This window comes from Meles meles, chromosome 6 (genome assembly GCF_922984935.1).
Source record: "Meles meles chromosome 6, mMelMel3.1 paternal haplotype, whole genome shotgun sequence".
NCBI classification, from domain to species: domain Eukaryota; kingdom Metazoa; phylum Chordata; class Mammalia; order Carnivora; family Mustelidae; genus Meles; species Meles meles.
Genome location: NC_060071.1, coordinates 135,055,072 through 135,071,851, shown reverse-complemented (window position 1 = coordinate 135,071,851; position 16,780 = coordinate 135,055,072). Strand labels below are relative to the sequence as shown.

The window sequence follows — 16,780 nt, the reverse complement described above, 5'->3', positions numbered from 1 at the left end:
TTTCACACCAAGTTATCATTAAATTAAATGCTGTGAGTTGGGTGTAGGATTTTTCTAAGAAGCGATTTTCAAATTTGAACATACATGAAAATCTCCTAAAAGTCTTGTTAGAACAGCTGGGCCCCACCTCGGGAGTTTCTGACTGAGCCGGTCTGGAATGGGTCTGAGAATGTGTGTTTCTTGTAGGTTTCTAGGTGGTGCTGTTGCTGTTTGTCTAGGGAGCACACTCTGAGAACCACTGCTTCAAAGAAACTTCCTTTCATTTCCTTTCCCCTAAGCCATCCTAGGTTGAGGAACCAGTTGTGGTCCATCTGGAAGTTCCCATCTGATTTTCCATCCCAAGCCAGGCAAAAAAAAAAAAAAATAGCTTTGTCTTTTGGCTAATAATCTGAATAATCTGAATCCAAACTAGAAATCTGGCTGGGTGGGGTTCAGAGGAGCTCACACTGGAGTTATGAAGAAGCAAATGTTTAGACTGTGAGCACGCACACGCTGTTCTAGTCTATAACACGCCATACCACACTACACCGTTCTATACTAAACAATACTACTCTGTACTGTTCCCTATGCTATACTTTGCCCATTATCCTATACTGACTACTCTTGGGTGTTTCCACAGTTCTCATTTGGGCAAAGTAACAGGCGGTGCCACTCAAATGCTTGAGAATGTCCTGAAAATTAGGGAGAGAACATGATCTATGCGTGTGTTAGAAGTAAGTATATCAAGGCAGGTGGCAGACTAAAGAAAACTATTTTGTTGGGTAAAGATTCAGGCTCCTTTCCCAATGCTGTCATCTGAAACTAAAATCATTTACTAGTCAGAGTCCATTTTGGCCAGAGTCTGGCCACTGTCACCAACTAGATAGGGTTTCAGGAGGGCACAGAGGAAGCAGGGGTGAAATTTCTTAGCCCTATAACACCTGCACTATTTGGACTTGGCCATCTTTGCTGATATATCTATCTTCTCTGGTTCTGCTACTGGTGCCAGTCAAGTCAAGAGCAGGGAATCAGTACCTCCCTGTGGTGGTTTTAAAATATGCCCACTAAATTCTTTGCTAGTCCTCCCTTCAGAGAGTGAAGCTTCATTTACCATTCTTTGGGTGTAGGTTCTATGCAGTGACTCTTTTATAACGAGCAGAACATGACAGGAGAAATATTTTACCTGAAATTTGATAACTTTCGAAGGTGAGTCATAAAAACTTTGCAGCTTCCTTCCTCCTTCCCCACCTCCTAGGATCATTCAGCCTGGGGGAAGCCAGCTGCCATGTTGTGAGGACCCTCAAGCAGCCTTCAGGAGAGGCCCATGTGGCAAGGAAATCAAGCTTCCTGCCAATAGCCTGTGAGTGAGTCACCACAGAAGTGAGCCCTCCAGCCCCAGTCAAACCTTCAAATGACTACAATTCCAGAAAACATTTTGACTGCAGCCTCAAGAGAGAGCATGAGACACAACTGTCCAGGTAAGCTCTTTCCAAATTCTTGACCCACAGAAACTGTGAGATAACAAAAGTTTGTTTGTGAATATCTTCTCTCCTTTAATAGGTTGCTTTTTCATTTTGTTGATGGTTTCCTTCCCTGTGCAAAAGCTTTTTATTTTGGCGCAGTCTCATAGTTTATGTTTGCTTCTGTTTCCTTGGCTCAAGGAGACAAAGATCTAGAAAAATGTTGCTAAGGCCGATGTCAAAGAAATTTCTGCCTCTGTTTTCTTCTAGGAGTTTTATGACTTCAGGTCTCATATTGAAGCCTTTAATCTATTTTGAGTTTATTTTTGTGTGTGGTATAAGAAAGTGATCCAGTTTCATTCTTTTTCATGTAGCTGTCCAATTTTCCAACACCATTTGTTGAAGAGACTGTCTTTTCCTCAAAGTATATGTTTGCCTCCTTTGTCATAGATTAATTGACCACATTATGTAGGTTTATTTCTGGGCGTTCTATTCTGTTCCATTGATCTTTGCGTCTTTTTTTTTTTTTTTTTTAAATTTGTGCCAGGGCCATACTGTTTTGATTACTACAACTTTGAAGTATATCTTGAAATCTGAGATTGTGATACCTCCATTTTTGTCCTTTGTTCTCAGGAGTGCATTGGCTATTTGGAGTCTTGTGGTTCTGTACAAATTCTAGGATTATTTGTTCTAATTCCATGAAAAAATGTTGGTATTTTGATAGGGATCACATTGAATCTATAGATTGCTCTGGGCAGTATGCAAAGTTTGCTATTTTAAGGCACTACAACTTGAGATAATTTGGTATACAATAATGTAAAACCAATACGTTATAATAAGACAGAACTTTATAACACCACTGTTGAGATTCTGATCCTGTCACATTCCTTCAAAGAATCTTTCAGTAACTCTTCATTACCTCATATTAAGTTCCCACTGCTCAGTTAGGTGACCAAGACCCTTCTACAGTATCTCCCAGAAATTTCCTAAACAGACCCAACTGAATTATTTGCTGTGCCTCAAACACCCCTCAGACTTTCATAGCTTTGCCACCTGGTCTGAAATTATTCCCTAGGACTTATCTCCACCTTTAAAAGTCCTTGTATCCTCCAGGTCCTCTCCCTAAAGTCACCTTCTTCATGAAACTATTATTTGGTCTCTCAACCAGATGTTTCTCTCATCATCTAAACCTCCATTGCACTTTGTGCCTCTGTTTGCTGCCTACCCAGTAGTCGTTCCTCTTCCCTCATGCTGGAAGAACCCTGGTCTAGTTTCAGTTATCATGCCTCATTTTGACTCCTGCAAACCCTGATTAGTTGAAGCCATCCATAGTGGTTCCAGTGCCCTTTGCAGTGATTGGTGCAGGAGTAGTCATGTGATATAATTCTGGCCAATGAATAATGAGGCAATGTTTGCATTCTGGGAAAGGCTGTTTTAAAAATAAAGATAAAAATGAATATTTTAATATTATGGAAGAAACAATTCTGCTAGACATTATCTGTGTGGGTATAATTTCCAGAATCATAGCAACTATCTTATAAACATAAAGGGAGATAGCCCAAGGATGGATGAACACAAGATAGGAAGAACCTGGGTCCTTTATGATTTTGTCAGACCATGGATTAGCCAATCTTGTTATTGCCCTACCTCTGAACCTCATGATATGTGAAGTCCTCTTTCAGATATTCTAGATTAAATCAGTTAGATTGGTTTTGTTGTTACTTGCAGCTGAAAATGCCCTGATTAACACAAAAACTTGGCGATGATACTCTTTAAGGTCTATATTAAAATTATCACTGTATTCACTTTTCCTTGTATTCTGTTATAATCTGGAGTGAAGGGATCATATTTTTATTGAAATAAGACATACATACAGAAAAAGATAAAAAGCCCCTTGGAAACCACAGAGTAAATAACTATAGAAATTATGAAAGAAAAAGAGAAAGGAATTAAAACCTGTCAATAATAATGATGATGATGATAATAATAAACTATCTTGTTTTAAAAGGAAGGCAGCATGAGAGAAAGAGGGACAAAAGAACTATAAGGCAAACCAAATTGTCTTAAAAATAGCAATAGTAAATCCTTTCTTATTAATAATTACTTCAAATGGAAATGGACTAAACTCCTCAATAAAAAGATACAGAATGTTTGACTGGATAAAAAAACCAATATCCAACTGTATACTGTTTATAAGAAATTCACTTTAGATCTAAAGACACACATAAACTGAAAGTGAAGGAATAGAAAGGATATTCCACTCAGCAGTAACCAAATTAAGCAGGAGTGGTTGTACTTGTATCAAACAAAGTATACTTTAAGTCAGAAATTGTCTACAGAGAAAAAGAAGGCCATTACATAATGATAAAAGGATCATTTCATCAGAAAGGTATAACAATTGTAAATATATATACACCCAACATGAGAGCACCTAAGTATAAAAACATATATTGACAGATCTGAAAAGAGAAATTGACAGCAGTAAAATAATAATAAGAAATTTCAATACCCCACTTTCAATAACACATAGAATATCAAGATGGAAAATCAGTAATGAAACAATGGAGCAGCACTATTGACCAAATGGACCTGACAGACATATACAGAACTTTCCTGCCAGCAGCAGAATACACATTCCTACTCCCAACAAAGAAAAACCCAGGACTAGGTGGCTTCATGGCTGAATTCCACCAAACATTCAAAGAAGAATGAATACTAATCCTTCTTAAACTCTTCTAGAAAATAGAAGTAGAGGGAATACTACCAAACTCATTTTATGAGGCTACCATCACTCTGGTGACAAAGACACCACAAGACAAGAGCACCATAGAGCATTATCTCTGATGAATATAGATGCAAAGTCCTCAATAAAATTCTAGGAAACTAAATTTAACAACACATGAAAAAGATTATACACCTGACCAAGTGAGATTTATCCCTGAGATGCAAGATTTTTTTAACATATGGAAATCAAATGATGTGATATACCACATTAACAGAATGAAAGATAAAAACCACATCATCATCTCAGTAGGTAAAAAAACCAAAACAAACAACAACAACAACAAAAAACTTTTGAAAAATTCAGCATCCAGTTATGATACAAACTCTCAACACAACAGATATAGAAGGAAACTTTCTTTAACATAATAAAGGCCATTTAGGGAAAGTCCATAGTTGACATTATAAACAATGGGGAAAACTGAAAGCATTTCCTCTACGTTCCAGTATAAGGCAAGGATGCCTACTCTTGCCATTTTTATTCAACACAACACTGAAAGTATGAGCAAGAGCAATCAAACAAGAAAAAGAAATAAAAAGCATCTGGGTCAGAAAGGAAAAATTAAAACTGTCTTTATTTGCAGATGACATGATCCTATATATAGAAAACTCTGAACACCCCGTTAAAAAATGGCTAGAACAAATAAATAAATTCAGTAAAATTACAGAATACAAAATCAGCATACAAAAATCAGTTGTATTTCTTTATACCAACAGCCATCTACAAAGAAAATCAAGAAAATAATTCCATTTATGATGGCATCAAGAGTAAAATACTTAGATGGGTATTAAGGAGGGCATGTATTGTGATGAGCACTGGGTGTTATACACAACTAATGAATCATTGAACACTACATCAAAAACTAATGATGTACTATATATGTTGGCTAACTGAACATAATCTTTAAAAAAGAATAAAATACTTAGGAACAAATTTAGCCAAGGCAGTAAAAGATCTGTACACTGAAAACTTAAAATGATGAAAGAAATTGAAGTCATAGATAAATGGAAAGATATCCGAGGTTGATGGATTGGAAGAATTAATATTGTTAAAATGCTTGTACCACCCAAAGTGATATACTCAGTGCAATCCCTATCAAAATTCCAGTGACATTTTTCACAGAAATAGAAAAACAATTCTAAAATTTGTATGAAATCACAAAAGGCCCTGAATAGCTGAAACGATTTTAAGAAAGAAGAACTAAGTTGGAGGGAGCATATTTCCTGATTTCAAATTATACTACAAAACCATAGTAGTCCAGACAATCTGGTACCAGCATAACACTAGACACACAGACCGTTGGAACAGACTGGAGAGCTCAGAAATAAACCCAAGTTTTATGGGTTTTTAATTTTTGACAAGGCTACAATGGGGAAAGGATGGTTTCTTCAACAAACCGTGTTGGAAAAACTGGATATCCACATCACCTTACTCCATCTACAAAAATAAACTCAAAATAGATTAAAGACTTAAATATAAGACCTGAAACAATAAAACTTCTAAAAGAAAATATAGGGAAAATTTTCCTCCACATCGGCCTTGGTAACGACTTTTTGGACACAATGTCTAAAGCTCAGGCAACGTGGCAACACAATAAGCAAGTGGGACTACATCAAACTAACTTGTATCTGCCCAGCAAAGGAAATAATCAATGAAATTAAAAGGCAACCTATAGTCTGAAAGAAAAAATTTATAGATCATATGTCTATTTTTTTAAGTAGGCTCCATGTCCAACGTGGGGCTTGAACTCATGACCTGAGACTGAGAGTCACATGCTGTACTGAGCCAACCACACACCCCACAAATCATATATCTAATAAGGGGTTAATATTTCAAATGTATGAAAAACTCATACAACTCAGTAGCAAAAAAACCCAACTTGATTAAAAAATGGACAAGGGAACTTAATAGACATTTTTCCAAAGAAAACATGCAAATGGCCAACAGACATATGAAAATATTTCTCAACATCACTCATCATCAAGGAAATGTGAATAAAAGCCACAGTGAAGTATCAATCCACATCTGTTAGAAGGCAGTTACGAGAAAGAAGATAGTAAGTACTGGTGCAGATGTTGAGAAAAGGGAACGCTTGTACACTGTTGGTGGGAATGTAAATTAGTACAGCCATTATTGAAAACTGTATGGAGATTCCTCAAAAATTTAAAATAGAACTGTGATATGATCAGCAGTCCCTCTTCAGGGCATGTACAAAAAGCAAATGAAATCAGTATCTTGAAGAGATATCTGCACTCCCATTTTATTGTAGCATTATTCGCAATAGCCAAGATATAGGACCAACCTAAGTGTCCATCAATGGATGAGTAGATGAAGAAATTATGGCATACACACACACACACACACACACACACAAACACACACACAAAATGGAATATTATGCATCCCTAAAACGAAGATTTTTCTTTTGCAACATTTGCAACGACATATATGAAACTGAGGGACATTATGCTAAGTGAAATAAGCCAGACACAGAAAGACAAATGCCTCATGATCTCACTTCTAAGTATCTTTTAGTTCAAATATATTGAGGTAGAGAGTAGAACCATGGTTATCAGGAGTGGGAAGATGGGAGAAAGGGAGAGATATTGATCAAAGGATACAAAATTTCAGTTATAAAAGATGAATAAGTTTACAGATCTAGTATCCAGCATACTTAATAATACTGTATTATTTACTGGAAATTTGTTGAGACAATAGATTGCATGTGCTTTCACCACACATTAAAAAATGGTAGCCATGGGGGCGCCTGGGTGGCTCAGTGGGTTAAAGCCTCTGCCTTCGGCTCAGGTCATGATCCCAGGGTCCTGGGATCGAGCCCCACATCGGGCTCTCTGCTCCGCAGGGAGCCTGCTTCCTCTTCTCTCTCTGCCTGCCTCTCTGCCTGGTTGTGATTTCTCTCTGTCAAATAAATAAAATATTTTTAAAAATGGTAGCTATGTGAGGAGATGAATTTGTTAATTAGCTTGAAACTAGTTATCATTTCACTATGTATATGTATATCAAACATCATGTTGTATACTTATATATAGGCTATTTTTATTTTAAAAAGTAAAAAAATAAAATCTTTTCAATAGAAGTACATGAAGTCCACGTTCTAGCTTGATGAATGTTCACAAAGTAACAGCTCTGAACAACCAGTGTCCAGATCCTGAAGCAGTACGTTATCAGCATCCCAGAAGCCATTCTTGCACCTGCCCTGACTTAATCCCTCATCCTTTCCTCCCAGGGTAACCACTCACTCTCCTTCTTTCTGACAACATGGAACAGTTTTGCCTGTTTTTAAACTTTGTGCCAATGGAAACATAGCACATCCTTTAGTCTGGCTTCTTCGACTTATTATTATGTCTATGAGATTCATCTAATTTGTTGTATGTATTAGCTGTTCACCACGGTGACATATATTCTATTGTATAAATAACCCACTATTAATGTGTTCATTATACTGTTGATGGACATCAAGTCGTGTCCAGTTTGTGGCTATTACAAATAGTGGAGCTGTTTGAACATTCTCATACATTTTGTTAGTGACTATAAATACATGTACCTAGAGGTTGGGTTGATGTGGGTCATAGAGTGGGTGTGTATGCAGTTTTTTTTGTTTTGTTTTTTTGTTTTTAAATATTTTATTTACTTATTTGACAGAGATCACAAGTAAGCAGAGAGGCAGGTAGAGAGAGAGGAGGAAGCAGGCTCCCTGCTTAGCAGAGAGCCCGATGCGGGGCTCTATCCAAGGACCCTGGGATCATGACCTGAGCCGAAAGCAGAGGCTTTAACCCACTGAGCCACCCAGGCGTCCCGTGTATGCAGTTTTGATAGATATATTGCCAAACGGTTTTTCAGCTGTTGTCTTTTTTTTTTTTAAGTTTTATTTATTTATTTTAAAGTAATCTCTATACCCAGTGTGGGGCTTGAACTCACAACCCTGAGATCAAGAGTTGGAGGCTCCTCTGACTAAGCCAACCAGGAGCCCCACAGCTGTTGTTTTCTTTAATTAATCTTTGTATCCCCAGTCTTACTCTCATATTCTCTTGTCCCTGTCCTCTCCTCCTTTGCACATAATAGGTACTTAACAAATAATCATTATATAATGATATGTTTATACATACACATATACACATATGTGTGTGTACTTATATATCTCCATACTGTATGCAATGGAATTAAATACAGCAAGCCTATCCTTGCAAACCAGTCAGCTGGGAGTGGCTGGGGATCCACATTCCCATTTGGAATTTGGGTCAACAATGGATTCATCCATAGGTGTAGTTCGGTTGCCCTTGGTCTGAATTCTGGAAGTTCAGAGTCCTTAATAAAGAAAGGGATTTCTTTCTCCCATAGTGCTGGAATGGGGGAAGATGAGCCAGGTTAGGATGACTGGAGAAGACAAACAAGATTTTTGTATGAAAACAGTCCAGTAAAAGCTGCCAAGCCAAGGCTCTGAGATACAGTATTGATTTTCTTAGGATCATTTCTGTTTTCAACAAAATACCTTTTCCTGAATGCTTTCCCTCATTCAAACTTTAAAAAGAAATTGGTTTGCAAAGTAATATTAATGCTGCTCTTCTGTGAACTGTCTCCCCAAACTAGAGAACAAATTCCAGAATTTCTGTGAAGGGAAACATTACAGTGTTAGGGAATTTATTTTTGTTTGTTTTTTTTCATTTTAAAATTAATTAATTAGCTAATTCATTAATTAATTTGTAGGCTCCACACCCAGCGTGGGGCTTGAACTCATAACCCTGAGATCAAGAGTCGCATGCTCCACTGACTGAGCTAGCCAGGTGCCCCAGGGAATTTTTTTTTTTTTTAATCACGGGAGTACACACTAAAATGTGTACTATAATTTGTTTCAATCTTGACTGGTCCTAAGGAGGTTATTAAGGATTACGGAAATTTCTATTCATAAGCTTGCATCAGCACATTCCCAACGCTCACTGGGCACTTCTAGTCCAGGGCCTGCTAAACTATCTGGTATCTGCACAGTCCTTGGCCACATTGCAGGGTAACTTCTGAACACGCATGCACAGAGTCCAGATTCCCACAGCTTTTGGAAAGGACAACTTATTATCACTGTGGCATCAGTCAGCAGTGTTGGATCGGTCAGCATTTTCAATACTTCCCATATGAAAGTAATTCTTTGTAGTTGCTCATCGTTTGCCCTGAAGAACCAATAAAGGACCCATGCTCGTTCTTGGCCCAATGGGGGATCCCACACAGCCCAACATAGAACTACAGTTGCTAAGAAGCAGAGTCCTGCATGACTAGAGTAAATCGGAATAGAAGTCCTCATCCTCTTTGTGCAGATGTTTCAATCTTCCGGCAGGTCTTGTGTTGTCTGGTAAGAGTTAAAGACATACCCCCAAAGGAGCAACCACAGAGTGTAGCACTGGTCATGGCTCTCCAGAACTGGGAGTATTAGCAGTTGAGTGAATTTGGTTGAACAGGTACCAAGGATGTTGTGGTGGGGGCTAGGTGTGGCTGTTGGAGGTGCCTGAGGTTGGGAAAGGCCTGGTCAATACATTGCTTTATTATGTTTAGTCTTCTCTTCTGCTACAGGAAGGTTTTCAGTCACCTCCTACAGCTTATACACACCCTTGTCAGATAATTTTCTTAAAAAGTAATCAGTAAGCCAGGAATTGATTTATAGCTAAAGTCAGTTTCTATGTCTGTTGCTTGGTTCCATATATATATTTCAAAGCCCTGTGTGAGATACAGAACCATACAGAGATCAGAAAACATACAAAGATCAGATCTTGTCATTTGTGAATTTGGTGATTTTATGCCATTTGAATCATCACTTGAAGGTATGTGGTCCTACAGATCTTACACACTTCTCAAAATAAAGGTGGTCTTCAGATAGCTAGGTGTCCGATAGCCTCTTCATTTTAGCTACCTAATATATTTTGTATTAATCTCCACTTTGGCTTTCTTAGTCCTCAATAGCTAAGCATGCTCTAACCAGAGTCCCAGTTGAATATTTTTTAAACAAGTGTGCTTGTGAAGGTTGCTTATAAAGATAGTTGCACATCCTGAGCTCCTACAGGGCATCAAAAGACAGAATTAGACATGAGCCTCCCCTTCTGTGCTCACCATGAAAATATTAAATAGGGTAGAGGCACGAGGAAGGCACAAGAACACATACCTTTGTAGTTGGATTTTTCCATTGGAACCTGCAGGTCAGTCTTCATTTTGTGGAATATTTTTACAAATGTGTTTATTGACTGAGGTTTAGAGAGGTAGGTATACCTGTGGTTTATCCTATGTTAGCTACCAGGAGGTTTAGGATTTCCTGCCCAATGTGTTAACTAGGTGTCATGAACCTGTCACACCCAGAAAGCAATAAAAGGCCAACAGAACCTGAGGAAATGCCTAGGGCATAGATCATAACTGACATATCTAGTTTGGTCTTGGATCAAAAGTAGACAAATTTAGAAAGTCCGCTTTATTTCTGTGGCTGGTATGTCTTTAACCTTTACTCTAAGCTGTTAAAGAATGTTCTGCCAAACACCAATTTTTAGCATTCCAACCTGTGGTAGTGGCATTGGAAGTTCTCAAATACCATGCAAGTATTCTTTCTGCCCCTATGAATGGAACTTTTAAACAGAGCCACTTTCTCTATGCTGCTGGGGGAAATGTGAACTTGGCTATGATTCCTCCTCTAATAGCCTCTACCCTCCTAAATGTTTGTGGTCACCCAAAGCTCAATTGAAAGGTGTACTTGGTGAATATGAGAGTCTACTGGGAATGACAGGTGGGAGTGAGAGTGTTTGGAGTTGCAGAAGGAAGACAGAGAATTAAGCAGAGAATACAGCTATCTCAATGATGGATTCAAATCCTCAGAAAACTGGAGAAGGACTAGCTCAGAGAATAAGCACCGATGTAATGACACACTTTGAGGCAGGAAAAACTCTGGAACTAAGAGCCCTTGGTAAAAGTCCATAATGTCACACACGCAATGGCCAGGGTGCCTTTGCAATCTAGGGAAAGAGATCATCGGATAAGCAATCAGAGCCACTGTCTCCTCCTCCAAAGGGACTTTGGTACCTGAAGGAAGATGGCCGTCTTTATGGGTTCTTGGAGCTCACTGCTCAGAGTTGGTTAAGGTTGGAGAAAGGGAAAGAGAGGAGGGAGTGTCACTGTTACTATATTCACCCCAGATGTCCTAATACCATCTCTGTTCCCGTCATCTGACTGACTCCTTTTGTTTTTATAAAGTGTGTTTGTTTCACGGGAGATCTTTATCTTCATGCTCCTTGTAGACAGAGCTTTCTACTTGTTTCTAACCGCACTATAGTGGCAAAGAATCCATGAAAGATGATGAATTAATTAGTGTTATTGACTTCCTAAAAGGGTGAGCAGTTCATCTTAGAGTCCAGTAATTTTCTAAAGTGAGAGGAAAGGGCTTGTGCACATAGAGATGTGCATATATAATGAACTTCCAGATATAAAGAATGTAACACACGCTAGACCCATTCTTAAAAAACGTAACAGCTCCTCATTTAGTTTTGTCATATATCCAACCAAGCCTGGAAAATGGCTGATAGAACTGGTCCGTTAAGCAAGCACTAGTCCTGGTTCCAGGGTCAATGTTATGGTGGCCTTTTAACATGTGTGAGACAGACACACACAAACAGTCCAACAACACATGTCATCTTAGCTAACAGACTGAACCTCTTCTTCTCCTTCCAGCCTCCCTACCCCTACCCTACTCCCGATTCTTCAATTCAAGGCACCACAGTAAAATTAACACATTTTGGCCTCGTTTCCTTTCTTTTTTTCTATCATTCTTAAACAGATAGTCTGGGGAGTAAGGAAGCAGTGAAAAACAAAATATCATGGGTGATTTTCAGAGAAAAAAAAGATCTAAACAGAGTAGGAGTACCTTTTATATTAGGATTAGTTACGTGTATGGGGCCAATCCCTCACCTCCCTCCTTCACCTTTCTCCCCTAAGTCCAATTCCCTTCTTCCAGCCCTATCCCCAGACTTATTCACTGCTGGTCATCTTAAAGCAGAAATTGTGAGTGGGGAGGAGAGAGCCCACCTGCACACATAACTAGCCTTGACCTTGTTTCTTATGGCATATGTGTTAGTGTGCACACGTGCCCGTGCGTATTTCTTTATTCTCTTTGCATGTACCTCTAATTGATCTTGAAAAGAAGGGACAGTTAAAGAAGACGTTAAGGTGAAATGAAGCCATAACTGCAGCTAGAGACTTTTATTAAGTGTGGCAAAGTTCCCTGGGCTGCGCTGAAATTGTTTATTGATTTTGGTATGGCTGGGTGCTCGGGAGTAATCGCCCAGAATGCCGCTAGAGAGAGCGTCTTGTTAGCTCACGCTCGGCATCTCCTCAGCACAGCGTTCACTCTGGAGCTTGCCTCTTTAACCTGTAAATAAATACCCGTGGTTAACTCCTGAGATGCCTCTGCCTGAGACCAGAGCTGCTTCTGGCCTAACATGCACACCCCCAGCAGCATTTTAAAGACCAAGAGGATTTGATTTCTTCCATTGGAAAGGGTTGTCTTGCCGAGGAGGGAAAATGGGATTCGGTTTGATATTAAAGATGCCTATCATTTTCCATTTTTATTGTGTATTTGTCTTGTTTCTTCTAGTTTGACTTTTGGTATGAAGGTGGGAAGTTTGAGAAAACAAAGTAAATTGAGGTTTTTCAGCCGTGGTTTCATGGTCCCATCCCTGTGTCTTTCCTTTGTATTTGTCAGTTTCATGGGCATTGCCCATATGTGGGTCTTCCTGTTTTCCCATCACTGTAACTAAACTTTCCCCAGGGTCTCCATAGGGCAGGGGTGCTGGGGCTGCTCTCCAAGAAAACAATCCCACACAGGGCATTTGTGTGGCAAGAGCAGGGTGTGCACCAGGGCTTATGGTCCATGCCCTCAACCTAGCAAAGAGTACGAAGAGTAGCCTGGTTCCAGGATCATCCAAGGGAGGGACTGAATTGTGGGAGGAAAACGAGGCTGTCTGGGAGAGCAGAGAGAGGGCTGGCTTACCCTGAGAACTTCCTGACTCCCAAGATAGGGAAGGTTAGTGTCTTTTGGGGTCACCAAATTGACTCTGAGCGGTCACATTCCTAAAGACATTTTGCTCCCGAATTGGAGTTGGCGGTGATGGGGAGTTGCAGTGATGGGTTTTATTCCACAGCATCCAACGAAATACCCTCACGGTTATTCTCTCCTGACCTTTTCGATCCCTTTGCAGTTCCCAGGCACTGTTTTTTGCAAGCTCCATGACCATGTTGCTTGCAGCATTATACATCTGGCTCCAAAATGACAGACTTACAGAACACCTGGGACCGGGCGTTGACAGTTGAATTCTTCGGAAGTAGGAGCTATTCAAAAATTACATTCTGTAGATCGCTCCCTTCCTAGTTATCCTTAAGCTGTCTCTCTCAAGATGCTGCTGTAATGTCATCTCCCTTGTGAATCCCTGTTTTTCTCTCCATCCCCCACGTAGCAATTATTTCTTCCTGAAATCAAATAGTGGTGTATTTCCTCATTCCGTTCTGAGCACAATAAGTTCTTTTTTTCCCTCTGAGTTACCAGTTACCTGGTCCTACCAGTTATTCTATCTATTCCTATCAGTTATCAGAGACACAGAGATTCATTGGAAAGCACCACATTCTGAAAGTTTCCAGTTTGCCACCTCCCGCATTCTGAGTATTGTGTTAGCTGTGCCAAGTGTCTGAGGGGATGACTCTCTTTCTAAGGAAGGGAGGGACATGAAAGGCAAAGCATAGAACACATGGGTTCTACCGCTTGACCACTGCTGGTTATGCCTTTCTCTGCTTTTTCATGCCTCTATGGAGTGCCCTGTAAGAAAGGATTCATACTTTTTCCCTATCCAACTTGTCGGTGTTGGTCAAGACAAAGGAGGAAGTTACAGCTATGAAGATGATATGGACCAAAAGTTAATTCAATGAGGAGGGCCATCACCCTGAAATCTCAGTATAATCCAAAGGTTTCTGAAGCTAAGATGATATCTTCCTTAACCTCAACAGCTACCCAACTAATGACATTCTAGTGAAACAGCAGGGGTTGAACAATCCTTGGGCCAAATTTAATGTATATGGACATATGATTTAATTAGACATTTGACGTATACAGATGACATTATTCAGAGTGAACACAGTGTCTTCTCCTCTCCTCGCACACAACAGGCAGAAGATTTTGTGCATCAAGCAGACTTCTATTCCCAGCACCATTTTTAAAAAAGATTTTATTTATTTGTGTGTGTGAGAGAGAGAGAGAGGGGAAGAGAGAGCACAAGCAGGGGGAGTGTCATGCAGAAGAAGAAGCAGGCTTCTTACTGAGCAGGGAGCCCGATGTAAGACTTGATCCCAGGACCCTGGGACCATGACCTGAGCTGAAGGCAGATGCCAATGGAGCCATCCAGGCGTCCAAACCTGTACCATTTTTAAATCTAATCCTGAGCAAGCTAGTCAGCTCTTAAGAATTAAAGTTTACTTATGTAAAATGGAGATGAGAGAATGAACTAAGATCCTAGAAACTTTTTCTGCAACAGGCCAAACAGTGAGTACAGCTTGGCAGGCCACACAGTCCCTGAGGCCTCTACTCAACAGTGGTAGAGACCACCATAGCAAAACAGTCATAGACAATACATAAATGAGTGGGCACGTCTGTGTTCTGATAAAACTATTTACAGAAATAGCCAGTGGCTGGGTTTGGTCATAGTTCGTTGACCCCTGCTGTAGATGAAGTATTTGGTAAATGGTCTGATCTTCATAAATAGGAAATGCCTTCCCTTTCACTCATCATAGAATATTTGGCTGACACTTGGATTGTATTTAGCAAACTGGTCTGGCCAGTATAAAAAACTAATTTTTAAAAAATCTTCTATAAGCTTATGTTGGGTGTCAATCCTGAGTTGTAACCCATTTTATCTTCTAGTTAATTTTTTTCTTGTCTCCCTATGCTTCTATGTCTCAGACCTCATCCTGACTCTCCCTCCCCAAAGTCTCCAGTTTGGTATTAGGCTACCTCGGTCTTCCGTTATTTTCCCAGCCCACATCTTTTAGAGAATTTAGAATTCCTGTTAGAATTCCTCAGTCTGTTGCCTCCATTGGAAAGAGTTATTTTTGACCTACCCTGACCCCGTCTTGAACAACAATAAAATGGGGATTGGGAGAAACGTGACACAAATCAATAGGTTATCCCAACAGACGTGATCTTTGAAGCTGTTTTTTCTCGGACACTTGCAGCGTAACAAAGATAAATAGCGACTCCCTCACATTGCCATCTGAGCAGTAGGTGGCTCAGCAGATCACAACGTGACCTCTAGTCTGGGTGAGCAGCAGGTTTGAGCAGGATGAGGGACAGGGGAGAACAAAGATTCTGGCCACAGAGAGAGAAAGGGGAGACAGCCAAAGGACAACTGGTGCCTCAATTTCTCATCACAGTTGTTGGTGCCCATGGGTTCCCCACCTGCTTTTCAGTTTGTTCTGCTCCCCCCTTTCTTATTTATCTTCATCCTCTTACTTTATAGCCCTTCAATAAACATTTATTGAGCACCGACTGGATACAGGGCACTGACACAATCACTCGGGCATCATAGTAGCTGTAGTGTTTCTTTACCTGATTCTTAGCAAAGTGAGGCTGAGAATTGATTGCTGTGGCTGATTCCAGAACACTGTAGGGAGGGGAGGGGAAAGAAGAGTCACCCAATGCCTTCCTTTTCCACCTTTCTGGGTACATTTGCTGCCTGGAGCATGGTCATGAGCAGGCAGAACAGATGCCAGAAACTACTGCCTCTTATATGGGTTGTGTGCCCCTGCTGGAGCTCCTGTGGTCCTAGTAGTTGTGGAACTAGCAGAGGGACTACTAACAGGTATAGTCTAGTCTTATGACCTCCATTTACTTGTCTAATTCTTGCAGCAATGCCACGAGGCAAGTATGGTTATCATTCCCATTTTATACAAGAGGAAGAGACTGACAGAGTTGAAGCACCTGTCATCACTTGGCTAGGCAGTGGCAATGCTGGGAGGGGAAACCAAGCAGTCTGACTCGCTGTCAACATTTATCTCATTGTATCATAAGCACCTTAGTGTTTCTGCTTTCCTAGTTTGACTGTGAGTTTGTTGGTGGTGTGAGCATTAACATTTAAAACAATATTTTCTATTATAAAGCACATATACAGAAAATTGCATAAAATATAAAGAGTAAAGGTCAATAAATTGCTGTGAAACAAACATCTCTGTATTCACTGTCTATACATTACTAGCACCCCAAAAATCCCCCCAGTCCCCTCTTAATTGTTACACCTTCACTTTCCCCCCAAGTAACAGCTCCCCTGCTCTCTGGCAACACAGCTAGCTTTGTCTGTTTCTGAACTAGAGCTACATGGGGCCATAATGCAAATTCTCTTTTGCGTCTGGCCTCTTTTGTTCATCTTGATGTTGTCACATGTTTTCATTTTGCTATAGTGCTCCATTGTAGGAACAGAACACTTTTGATTTATTGGGTTTATTGTTGAAGGACATCAGGGTGGTTTCTAGCTTTGGGGTG

The 16,780-nt window shown here is 39.9% G+C and overlaps 1 protein-coding gene across 1 annotated transcript in view; it reads left to right on the top strand.

Moving 5' to 3' along the window:
• Window positions 1-1,284: 1,284 nt before the first annotated feature.
• Window positions 1,285-16,780, top strand: part of ESRRB (estrogen related receptor beta) — a 226,797-nt gene continuing 211,301 nt past the window's right edge. Inside the window, exon 1 of the mRNA XM_046010423.1 lies at window positions 1,285-1,457. The gene's annotated coding sequence lies outside the window, so the exon portion shown is untranslated. The remainder of the gene's footprint in view (window positions 1,458-16,780) is intronic.